Below are 13202 nucleotides of genomic sequence, written 5' to 3'. Positions count from 1 at the left end.
GGTGCTTTATTAAGCGGGGTACAAAAGGGAAGCCAGCTTCCTTCATAGGTCGATTTGCTCAAAACAAGGTTTTGCACCTTAATGCCTATGCTTTTAATTTTGCTGCCAAGAATGGGATTTTAAAACTCTTTTCAGTCCCCACATGTGGGCTCCTGGAGGGATAAATTGTATTTAATAGGTATTTCCCTACCTATTAAAAACTGCCCCACAGAATGGGAGGTTCCTTGGAGGATTTTAAGCAGAGGTTAGATAGCCATCTGCCATGGATGCTCTAGCTGAGATTCCTGCATTGAAGGGGTTGGACTAGAATTCTACAGTTCTATGATTCCATGTATTTCAGTCCCTGAGCATCAGTAGTCAGTGTGCAGACGAGAGGTGGTTGTTACTCAAGCTGGGACACCTGTCTCCCTGACATCTGGCTGGGGATCTCCCAAGATTTGAGTTTCTACTGAAATGAGGCTGCATTTTAATGTTGTAATTAAATGTAAGATGCAATGCACGGAAATGCTGTTTACCTTCCCGCCAGAGTGGTATCTACTTATCTACTTGCACTTTGACGTGCTTTCGAACTGCTAGCTTGGCAGGAGCAGGGACCGAGCAACAGGATCTCGCCCCGTCGCGGGGATTCGAACCGCTGACCTTCTGATCGGCAAGCCCTAGGCTCTGTGGTTTAACCCACAGCGCCACCCGCGTCCCTTAGGGGTAACTTGGATGGCTTCAAAAGAGTAGACAAATTCATGGAGGGGAAGGCTGTCAAATAGTAACTAGTCATATTGACTATGTTCTGCCTCCTTTGTTGGAAACAGCAATGCTTTAATCCAGCTGGGCTCTCACAGATGCTACTCTCACCTCTTTGAAAGAAAACACAAATGAGACGGTTAGAGCGCCACCCGCGTCCCTAGCCATTGGCTAGCTGGCCATAAAAGAGGCTCTCTTGTCTAAGCCTCTGTGCCAGGGCTGCCTTTGCTGCAAGCACTGCGGCAATAAGGCATCGCACACTCCACGCAAGTGGGGCAGTAGCCACAGAGGACCGGCTGGAAAAGCTCTTTCCGTCCAGCATGAATTAGGACACTCCGTTTAAAAAATTCATGGCAAGATTACATAAAACCATATGTTGCCTGCATGTGTGTGTGTGTAAATATATATCTCTCGATAATTCTCAAGGCTCCGCCCCCAGCTTTGCATTAAAAATGTGCAGCTGCTGAGCATTAGACATTCCATTAGAGTACCAGGCTTGAGATGTGAGCTTCACAGTTAGCAACGAGGGAAGGGAAAGGGGTTGGGGGAAGAGAAAGTGTTTTTGAGCCCAGTGTTTATTTGATGCTTCTTTGAAACGGTGGTGTCACTAAGTGGATCAAGATTTTTATTGTATGAGAAATAAGGAAGCCTGTTTAAGAGGAGGCAGGGTGTGCTGGACGGGTGCCTGTTTTTGCAGTAACCCAGCTGCTGTGCTTCGGCGCTCTCTCTGCCTCCCCTTCTGCCACTGCTATCTGGACTTCAAGAAGTCCAGGGCCAAAGTGGCTCTACCCATAACCAGACCTGGAATGTCTGCATTGCCATTCAAAATTTCTGCATGCAGACAGTCCCAGGTTCTGCAGGTTGCAGCTGGTGGGGAAAAAATGGCCCTGATAGCTGTTGCCCATCAGAGTAGATCACACCAAACTACATGGACAACTGGTGTTAGTTAAATTAGTAGCTTGGACTACTGCAATGCGCTCTATGTGGGGCTACCTTTGAAGGTGACCTGGAAACTACAACTAATCCAGAATGTGGCAGCTAGACTGGTGACTGTGAGTGGCTGCCGAGACCACATAACACCGGTCTTGAAAAACCTATATTGGCTCCCAGTACATTTCCAAGCACAATTCAAAGTGTTGGTGTTGACCTTGAAAGCCCTAAATGGCCTCTGTCCTGTATATCTGAAGGAGCGTCTCCACCCCCATTGTTCAGCCCAGACACTGAGGTCCAGCACCAAGGGCCTTCTGGCGGTTCCCTCACTGCGAGAAGCCAAGTTACAGGGAACCAGGCAGAGGGCCTTCTCAGTAGTGGCACCCGCCCTGTGGAACGCCCTCCCACCAGATGTCAGAAAGAGCAACAACTACCAAACTTTTAGAAGACATCTGAAGGCAGCCCTGTTTAGGGAAGCTTTTAATGTTTGATGCTGTATTTTAATATTTGGTTGGAAGCCGCCCAGAGTGGCTGGGGAAGCCCAGCCATATGGGTGGGGTATAAATAATAAATTATTATTGTTGTTTGTTTGTTTTCACCACTATATTCATATTTCATACTTCCTTCATAGAGCTCAGGGTGGCGGAGATGGCTCTCCCACATTTCACCCTCACAACCACCCTGTGAGGTTAGGTTAATCTGGGAATAGTAATTGGCCAATGTCACCCAATGAGATTCATACAGATTTGAACCCTAGTCTACCAGATCCTTGTCCACCACTCTAACCACTACACCATACTGGTAACTCTAAGCCACCAGCCCTCCCAAGGATTGCCAGTTGCTACCATTTCAGACCCCATTAGTGTACGTTTTTGCCCCAGTGTTCATCGCTTAACACTTGTTTTCGTTGAACCTGTATCTGTCGTTTTGATGCCTGTTCATCCTCTTTGGATAAACCTACTTGGAACTCCACACAATCCTATTTAGCTTTGGCCATCCTGAACAGTTGGGTGTCACCAGCAAATTGGCCATCTCACTGCTTATCCTAATTACAGATTATTTATGAACAAGTTAAAAAGCATCTGTCCCAGTGCAGATCTCTTGGGGGACCCAGCTTCCTACATCCTTCCACTGGAAGAAGTTTTCATTTATTCCTTTCCCTGCTTTCTGATTTTTTAACCAATTAATGATACATAAGAGGACTTCGGCCACCTCATGAGAAGAGAAGACTCTCTGGAAAAGACCCTGATGTTGGGAAAGATGGAGGGCACAAGGAGAAGGAGATGACAGAGGACCAGATGGTGGGACAGTGTTCTCGAAGCTACCAGCATGAGTTTGACCAAACTGCGAGAGGCAGTGGAAGACAGGAGTGCCTGGTGTGCTCTGGCCCAGGGGGTCACGAAGAGTTGGACATGACTAAACGACTAAACAAAGAAGGATAGAACTTTTTTTATGTATGCTACAACAGCAGCAAGAATACTCATCGCGAAATATTGGAAGACACAAGATCTACCCACCCCGGAAGAATGGCAGATGAAGGTGATGGACTACATGGAAATGGCGGAAATGACCGGCAGAATTCGAGATCAGGGAGGTGGAAGAAGGTTGGAAGAAATTTAAAGACTACTTACAGAAACATAGTAAAATTAAGGAAGTTTAGAAGGAGACTGGAATTAAATAATCTGACTTTTGCATAAGTATTTTAAAGAATATATGTTATATAATATTGATGGAAAGCAGGAAAGGTTAAATTACATTGCTATAATAAATTATGGATAAAAATTAGGGAAAGATGGAAAGGATTTGCTGAAATAACAAATTGAAGCAGAATACAAAAAGGGAGATGTGAGGAGGTCAAAGAAACAAGCTAACGAAGGGATATCATAGAAGGTTTAACTTAATTTTGTGTGTTTTTTATTATTGTTTGACTGTTTATTTTTTGTATTTGTGTTGTTTTTGTTGTTATTGTTTGTGTTTATTGTTAAAACTTTAATAAATATCATTTATATCATTTATAAAATATCATTTATAAAATATCATTTATAAAATATCATATATAAAATATCATTTATAAAAATAAAAAAACGACTAAACAACACCAAGAGGACTTCTCCCTTTTCCCCACCTCTGCTAAGCTTATTCAATGAGTCTTTAATGAAGGATCAGTATCAACAGCTAACTGAAAATCCAAGTACAGTGGTACCTCTAGTTGTGGACAGGATCCATTCTGGGGTGGACTTCTGCGCAAGTGCAAAGCGTGATAGAGCACTTCTGCGCAAGTGCAAAGCGTGATAGAGCACTTCTGCGCATGTGCGAAGCATGCAGAACACTTCTGCGCACGCAGGCGCGTGAAACCCAGAAATATACACTTCCAGGTTTGCCGGGTTCGCAAGCCAAAGAGACGCAACCTGAACCGAACACAACACAAGGTATGACTGTAAACAGTATCTCCTCCACCGTCCTTTGACCTAGGCTTATGGACACTTTCAACAAAACTCCAAAATGTTAGGCAGCACATACCATTGCAGAAGCCATGCTGGTTCTTCTTCAGCATGGCTTGTTCTTCTATATGCTGGCTGTTCTGTCTTTGATCATGTTTTTCCACCAGTTTTTTTCCAGGACAGATACTGAGCTAACCTACTTGTAGCTTCCTTTACCAGCCTCCCCAACCGCAAATTATTTTTTAAAATTGGTTTACATTGGTATTTCCCAGCCTTCAGCTACCTATCTTAAGGACGATTTACATATTTTTGTTAGAAGATCAGCAATTTCACATGTGAGTTCTTTAAGAACTCTCAGGTGGATGCCATGCAGATGCAGCGATTTGTCGGTTTTTATTGTGCTCATCTCTCTTCACTACTATTTGCCACATTTATTATGACTCCCTTGCTGAGAAAATTGGATCAGGCACAGATGAACTACTCTACATCTCCTGCAGTGATGACGGATGCAAATAATACCTTCACCTTCTCTTAAACATCCTTTTCCTCATTGAGGACACCTTTGACTCCCTTCTCATCCAAAGGTCCAACAATTTGCCTGCTTGGTCTCCTGTTTCTAATGCCTTTACATAATTTGTTGTTTGCTTTTACGGTTTTGGCAACATGTTCCTCAGAATTCTTTTTTCAGCATCCCTTATTGTGTACTGGAATTTCTTTGGCCAACGTTTCTGTTCCTTTTGGTCCTCTTTACTTGGGCAAGACTTCCATTTTCTGAAGGAAGCCCCATATAACTTCTTTGACACTAACTTGTTAAACCACACAGAAATCCTCTTGGGTTTTGTAGCAACCACATTGATCGTCAGTATACATTTTTGCTCAACTTCTATTATTGCGATTTTGAAGAACCCCCCTAGCATTCTGAAGAGCTTTGACCCTCTTGACTTTCTCTTCCAGCTTCCTTTTTACGAATCCCCTCATTTTATTTTCATTTAGAAGTGTCCTCTTTTTGAAGTCCAATGTGACTGATGTTGAACTTCCTTTCCCCTGAAGAGGACTCAGAAGCCAGAGCGCTCAAAATCCACAGCAGCCTCAGGCCACAGGAGTCCTCAACCTCTTGAGATCCCCTGACCTTTCTCTGATTCCATCACTAAGTAAAGCTTAAGCACAGATGATGATGAAGTAGCCTTGTTTCCCATCCTTCCATTTGAGAGGAAGTTTTCCCTTCTAAAATCTCATATCCCAGATGGACTCGAGGAAGTGCTCGGATGCTCTGGAGCAGCGCTAAAATGCACCCAAATACCCTTGTTCTCACAAACAGCAAAGTGGAAGGTACTTTTGTCTCTGCAGAATCTCGCTTCCGCTGGGGAACCACATAATCGAGTGCTCCTCCATGTACACAAACTCTCCATAAATCTGAACATGTAAAAAAGATGAGCATGTCAGAGAAAACACTGGTCTGAGGACTATGGCAAGGTTTGGGGTAGCCTCTGTGGTGAGAGAGCCAGTGTGGTGTAGTGGTTAAGAGCGATAGACTCGTAATCTGGGGAACCGGGTTCGCTTCCCCGCTCCTCCACATGCAGCTGTTGGGTGACCTTAGGCTAGTCACACTTCTCTGAAGTCTCTCAGCCCCACTCACCTCACAGAGTGTTTGTTGTGGGGGAGGAAGGGAAAGGAGAATGTTAGCCGCTTTGAGACTTCTTCAGGTAGTGATAAAGCGGGATATCAAATCCAAAACTCTCATGCACTGTGAAGAAAATAAGAGAATGGGGTTTGTGTGGCTAGGCTGATCTCCCTTCTGCCTTCCTTGTGCTAACAGTAGGATTGGCATATGTCCGGGAAATCCCGGACATGTCCTCTTTTTTGGGGGGGGGGTCTACATGCCCATCCGGAGGAATTTTTTTACAATTTTAAGCAAATGTCCAGGTTTTTTTGGGGGGGTTAAAAAATGTGTTCATGGGTGGCTCAGGTTTGGGGTCTGGTGCGGGCAATCATGCAAAAAAACAGCGCTCAACATGTTTCTTTGTCTGGATTTTTACCTCTGGAAATCTGGCAATCCTAGCCAACAGACAAATGTTTTTTCATTCTGTGTGTGTGCATGCTTTCAAATGGTTTTAGGTGTTCCCAGTGTTTCTTAAAGCAGGGTTACTTATTTAAATATTTTTATTTATGTGTGTGTGTGTGTGTGTTATTTTAATTTCATACCCTCCAACATTTCTGCCGAAGAAAATGGGGATATCCTATTTCATAATACAAATAATAATTTTACTATTTGTACCCCACCCACCTGACTGGGTTCTCCCAGCTACTCTGGACAGCTTCCAACATATATAAAAGCATAATAAAACATTGAAACTTCCCCATACAGGGCTGCCTTCAGATGTCTTCTAAAGGTTGTATAGTTACTTGTCTCCTTGGCTTGGGGGTTGCATAACTCCATACCCACCAACATTTCTCTGATGAAAATAGGGAGGTCCAACTATACCCACCAATATTTCTCTGGTGCAAATAGGGACGCCCTAAGGAAAAGCGGGACATTCCAGGATCAAATGAGAAACCAGGAAGGCTTCTGTAAATCTTACGATACAATAATCTTTATTGTCATTGTCCCATACAGAACAACGAAATTGAAAAATCTACATAAGCCATTCAAAACCCAACAAGCCTGCTATCCCAGCTATCCCAACCTGGTTAGCCCCCTAAAAACTCAGATACCCCATTTTTATATACAATATACTCCCATACAGACTCCTTACAATGCGTTTAAAACCAAAATCGCATTTGGGTAGAAACTGTTTCCCAGGCGGCTAGTCCTAGTCTATATATCCCTGTACCTTCTTCCAGAAGGCAGAAGCTGAAAGAGATCATTTCCGGGGTGCGCACTATCCTGCGCTATCTCTGCAGCTTTCTTATGGCACCTGGAAGCATAGATTTGGTCCAAGGTGCGAAGAGTGCACCCAGTTATTCTCTCCGCAGTCTTTACAACCCTGGACAGCACTGTTTTCCCCCTGACCTTGCAGCTCCGAAACCACACACACAGACCATAAGTTAATACACTCTCCACAGTACAATGGTAAAATGCCATCAACAGGTCCTTTGAGAGATTGTTTTTCCTGGGAGAAAGGCGGGATAATAGATATAGGTCATGGGCCTATGTCCTTTCATCTGGCTCTAGTAGACATCATTGGCTGAGGCACTCTTAGCTGTGGATAGAAAATCTGTGTCTTTCAGCTCTGAGGCATGAATGTTCTTTCAGACAGCTGGCACCTTTGGCTAATTCTCAGTCAGCTGCCCCCAAAGGGTATTTTTTGCGCAAGGTCAAGATCTCTTTCTCATGGCCTGCCCCAGTCTCCACTTCCGCCAATCTCTGAGCCATCTACATTTACAGGGGAAGGGGGGGGGGTGATATGAACTCTTGGCGCCTGGGAAAGGACTGTGAGGGTTAAAAAATAAAAACAAAATCATTCTTCTAGGTGGCAGGAAGAAGGCCTGGCGGTGCAACGGACTCCATCCAACTATTTCTCCACCTAATTAATTTGCTAATTGTGTATGTGTTTCACTTGCTCGGCGGAGCTCCGCCGAGGAAAATAGTTGCCCCCTCCAGTGGCCTAACACACGTGGAATGATTCTCTTTATTTCCTCTCCTTTTTCAGAATGTTCTTCTGGGCTGCCCTTAAAGGAAGATTCGATGACACCAAAGAGGGATTTGCAGAGCTCCAGGCCCCTGCGATTCTTGCTTTTGCTGTAATGGAGCCAGGTATCATCCGCACCGAATCTTATCTCGCATGGGGAAAGCTTTTGCTTCCGCCGTGGGCAGTCTTGCATTTCTAAGTGTGTCCAGGTGGTGTTTTGGAATAGTCAACAAGAGCGGCCGAGGGGACCGTTTCAGAGATCATTAGCAGTGGGGTGGCTACTGGCAAAGACCTGTTTGCAATATAGAAATGGAAGGAAATGTTTTCTAACTAGGTGTACACACATGCGCTTGCCAGGCAGCCAGCGGCGACTTTATCTTTCGGTGTGGCGACTGCCGAGTGAAAGGCAAATGAAGATTTGCCTTGTCCCATTCTCGTTGGGTGCACTTGAACGCAGTAAGTCTTTAAATGGCTAGGAACCAGGGCCGGATTTAGGTTTGATGAGGCCCTAAGCTACTGAAGGTAATGGGGCCCTTTATATGCCCAACTGCCCTTTGTCAACAACAAATTGTCACTGTTTTTTGTGTTGTATATATGCTCTATGGCAATTTATGGACCTAAAGGTAAAGGTAAAGGTACCCCTGCCCATTTATGGACCTAATAAGTATCTAAAGCCATTTGCACATGCAGAATGTAGGCACTCTATATATAGAAAGGAGGAAATGAGTGATATTTTAGGGAGCAGGCTAGCAGGCGGGGCCCATTACTTACATCATAGGAGCCTACACAACACAAAACACTGTTGCTGGATGTAGGTTTTATTTTATTTGTTTTTTATCTTATATTTTGGAAATGTACATCCAGGTTTTTTTTCTTTTAATTTTGTGGAGGGCCGCCAAGAGAGTGGGGCCCTAAGCTATAGCTTGTTTACTTTATACGTAAATCCGGCACTGCTAGGAACACTGGTTGCAGATGATGGGAGTGTGGTCAAAAGCATTTGGAGGGCACCAGGTTGGAGAATGCTGGGGTAGATGGGCAAATCTAAAGTATGAGGCACCTTATAAGTTCTCATGAGAGCTGAATGAAACCTCCACGGAGATGCTTGAGGAATTTCATATTTGTGAATTACATTTGTGAATATTGTATTTGCGATTTCCAATATGAGGCAGCCTGGTCTTCGCCCCCTGGGTGAATGTGCAAGTCAGAATGTAGCTGTGCATGGGATCTCTCACTTCTCTGAAGGCCACAACATGATTCTGGGCCCAAGGATCAAATCCACATGCATGTAGAAACTCACACTTTTGGAATAAAATGCATTTCCCAAAGAGCATATTTTGTGAGAAAATGCATGTGTGAGCATACACAGAGATATAGGCAAATTTTTGTACAGATTATTATTTTATTCTAATGCCAGATTAGATGGAGAGGGCTTACAAGTAAACACTTGCATATGTGGCATGGGCCATAAATATCCTGATTTAGGAAAGGGTTTGCAGTTCAGTGATACAGCATCCAATTTGCTTGCAGGGGGTCCAAAGGTTCAGTCCCAGGCATGTCCAGGTAGGGCTGGGAGAGACCCCTATCTCAAACTCTGGAAGAAATAGCCATGGCCAGTCAAAGCAGACAATACTGCGCTAGATGGACCCAATGGTCTGACTCAATACAAGGAAGCATCCTTTGCCCCTATGAAACATGTCGCTATCTTTGTTCCTAAGGTCATAGAATCATAGAGTTGGAAGAGACCCCAAGGGCCATCGAGTCCAACCCCCTGCCAAGCAGGAAACACCATCAGAGCACTCCTGACATATGGTTGTCAAGCCTCTGCTTAAAGACCTCCAAAGAAGGAGACTCCACCACACTCCTTGGCAGCAAATTCCACTGTCGAACAGCTCTTACTGTCAGGAAGTTCTTCCTAATGTTTAGGTGGAATCTTCTTTCCTGCAGTTTGGATCCATTGCTCCGTGTCCGCTTCTCTGGAGCAGCAGAAAACAACCTTTCTCCCTCCTCTATGTGACATCCTTTTATATATTTGAACATGGCTATCATATCACCCCTTAACCTCCTTTTCTCCAGGCTAAACATGCCCAGTTCCTTTAGCCGTTCCTCATAAGGCATCGTTTTCAGGCCTTTGACCATTTTGGTTGCCCTCCTCTGGACACGTTCCAGTTTGTCAGTGTCCTTCTTGAACTGTGGTGCCCAGAACTGGACACAGTACTCCAGGTGAGGTCTGACCAGAGCAGAATACAGTGGCACTATTACTTCCCTTGATCTAGATGCTATACTCCTATTGATACAGCCCAGAATTGCATTGGCTTTTTTTAGCTGCCGCGTCAGATGAAGGGAGTATTGCAAAATAGGTACAGAGAACAAACATTGGCTCCAACTCGATTGTTGCACTAGCAGGAAGCAGTGCGATGAGCCCTGCCATTCCCATGGGGCTTGCTCCCTCTGTGTCCCCTGTCCCCACCCCAAACCTGCTTTGGAGCTAGTGTGGTGTGGTGGTTAAGAGTGGTAGTCTCGTAATCTGCGGAACCGGGTTCCCGTCTCCGCTTCTCCACATGCAGCTTCTGGGTGACCTTGGGCCAGTCACACTTCTTTGAAGTCTCTCAGCCTCACTCACCTCACAGAGTGCTTGTTGTGGGGGAGGAAGGGAAAGGAGAATGTTAGCCACTTTTAGACTCCTTCAGGCCTAGGTCCTGTATACCTGAAAGAGCGTCTCCACCCCCATCGTTCTGCACTGAGGTCCAGCGCCAAGGGCCTTCTGGTGGTTCCCTCCCTGCAAGAAGTGAGGTTACAGGGAACCAGGCAGAGGGCCTTCTCAGTAGTGGCGCCCGCCCTGTGGAACGCCCTTCCTTCAGATGTGAAGGAAATAAGTAGCTATCTTAACTTTAAAAGACATCTGAAGGCAGCCCTGTTTAGGGGAGTTTTTAATATTTCATGCTGTATTGTTTTTAACACTCGATTGGAAGCCACCCAGAGTGGCTGGGGAAACTCAGCCAGATAGGTGGGGTATAAATAAATTATTATTATTATTATTATTATTATTATTATTATTATTATTATTCGGGTAGTGATAAAGTGGGATATCAAATCCAAACTCTTCTTAGGAGCATTGGGAAGAACCCCCAGAACAAGAGAAGGGAGATTATTCCATCAGAAGTAACAATCGTCAGAAATAACCATTTGATCCTCGGAGCCAGAATTCTGGACTCGATGGATGTTTGGTCTGAATCAACAAGGCAGACTTTATGTCCTTACGATATGCTTTGATGCATGGGCTCTGGCACGCGGAGGGAAACCCTTGTGTTGGAGCGATGGCATCCAGATGTCGAAATCTGCCTTTTACATGGTCCAGAAACCGTTGTCATAAATACTCCTTGCTTTGTTGATGTTGTTAGTAAAACAGGCTAATGGTAATCATTATTTACCTGTTCCTTGTCCTCCCAGTAGTATCCTGCCGCGTTAGCCATGTATGGGCAATTAGAATTAATGCGAACAGCACTTATAAGCTGAATGCCTAGTTTAGTTCCAAATGGGAAGGTCAACGTCATTATCCTTCGTGGATTCAATTACCAAATCCTGTAGAATCGCATAGCGCTTGCTTCCTGCTTGTTAATCACATCTTGCTTTGCAAAAGATTGTCGTTGGGGGTGTGTGTTCCCCCTACCCCAAGCACAGCCAAAACATTTCCTTCTGTCGCATTACCTACAATGCTGGTTTCTTGCCATGAAAATTGGATTTCTTCTGCCTTGTTGCTTTTGTGTTTTAAAAGGGAAAGGAACCCAGAAACTTTTCAAATATGTATAAAGAGAAACCGGGGGAACCATCTGCATGCAATAAACCTTCGAGTTGTTCTGTGGGTCTGGGAACAGTAAGAGAAAGTCACGACGGCAGGAGATGGCAATTAGTTGTTAGTCATCGCAAGTGGGAACCTGCAGCAAAATATTGCAGTTGTGTTAGAACAGGAGTGTCCTCACATGTAGGAACTCTGGCTATGCCAGAGACCCTGCCTGAAAGGAGGCTGTTAAACCCTGCTAGCCCCACAGAGGACCTTAAGTTCCATGAATAATCATAGTTTAGAGCTCCCGGGCCCTAAGGTCAGATTATCCTCTACCAGGGCCAGGGCCTTCTCAGTGATGGCTCCGACCTGGTGGAATCCTCTGTCCCAGGAGACCAGGGCCCTTCAGGATTTAACTTCCTTCTGCAGGGCCTGTAAGACAGAACTATTCCACCTGGCTTTCAATTTGAACTTAGCCTGATCTTGTGTTCCCCTTCCTTCCCTCCCCCTCCCCTTTTTATGAAGATTACCCGCTCTGGGATCCCACAGCTAATTCTCCCCTGGTCTCCTCGCTGGCCCAAATAGGACTAATTTATCCAGCTAGCCCTGGTGATCATCTAATGTTTATTGGATGGATTTCCCCCCTTAAATTGATTTTTGAATTCTGAATTTATTGTTATTCACGTTTTATACTGTATTTTATGCTGTTTTTTGTTGCATCAGTTAAGTGTTTTAAATTTGTTGTTAGCCGCCCTGAGCCCGGTTTTCTGAACCGGGAAGGGCGGGGTATAAATAAAAATTCCATATTATTATTAGTCAGTGCAGACAATGCATAACGAGGTGGGCCAGTGGTCTGAGGTATTCGTATGGTTTCATGTGCTCACAAAGCCTTTCTTCTCAAGGCCAACACAAGAACGTAAGGAGAACCTGCTGGACCAGGCCAATGGCCCATCTAGTCCAGCAACCTGTTCTCACAGCACGGGAAACCAGCAAGCAGGATCCAAGCACAAGCGTCACTCTCCACTCCTGTGGTATCCAGCAACTGGTATTCAGAAGCTTTGCTGCCTCCAACTGTGGAAGCAAGAGCATAGCCAGCATTACTGGTAGCCCTCTCCTCTGAGAATTTGTCTAATCCTCTTTTAAAGCCATCTATGTTGGTGGCGGGACACAGCTGGCGCTGTGGGTTAAACCGCAGAGCCTAGGACTTGCCAATCACAAGGTTGGCGGTTCGAATCCCCACAACGGGGTGAGCTCCCGTTGCTCGGTCCCTGCTCCTGCCAACCTAGCAGTTCGGAAGCACATCAAAGTTGTTATGTACTGAGTTGAATAGGATCCAAACTGCAGCAGTCTGATTGGTCCTAGAACAATAGGATCCAAAAGGCAGCAGTCTGATTGGTCCTAGAACAATAGGATTCAGAATGCAGCAGTCTGATTGGTCCTAGAACAATGCAGCAGTATGATTGGTTGGCAGGAACTACCCAATCATGCTCCAGATAGAAGTGAATCCACAACCTGATTGGCTTACAGTAGAATTCCGGAATTAGCCAATCATGTGCAGCCCATTGTGTAAATAATGTATATAAAGCAGATACTTTGAGGGGACTTTCATTCATTCCTCCTCACCACTATGAGCTGAATAAAGAGCATGAAATCACTTCGCGACTCTGAGTATATTTCAAAAGTGCA

General features: G+C 44.9%; 1 protein-coding gene across 8 annotated transcripts in view; it reads left to right on the top strand.

Annotated features, from left to right (window-relative positions):
* The window catches only part of TENM4 (teneurin transmembrane protein 4), a 680333-nt gene that overhangs the window by 187053 nt on the left and 480078 nt on the right, over nucleotides 1-13202 (top strand). For all 8 annotated transcript variants that reach the window (XM_053385165.1, XM_053385169.1, XM_053385167.1 and 5 more), the window contains exon 3: nucleotides 7760-7863. The gene's annotated coding sequence lies outside the window, so the exon portion shown is untranslated. The remainder of the gene's footprint in view (nucleotides 1-7759; nucleotides 7864-13202) is intronic.

Source organism: Podarcis raffonei, chromosome 4 (genome assembly GCF_027172205.1).
Source record: "Podarcis raffonei isolate rPodRaf1 chromosome 4, rPodRaf1.pri, whole genome shotgun sequence".
NCBI classification, from domain to species: domain Eukaryota; kingdom Metazoa; phylum Chordata; class Lepidosauria; order Squamata; family Lacertidae; genus Podarcis; species Podarcis raffonei.
The sequence above is the reverse complement of the archived record's forward strand: the minus strand, read 5'-3'. Positions and strand labels throughout refer to the sequence as shown.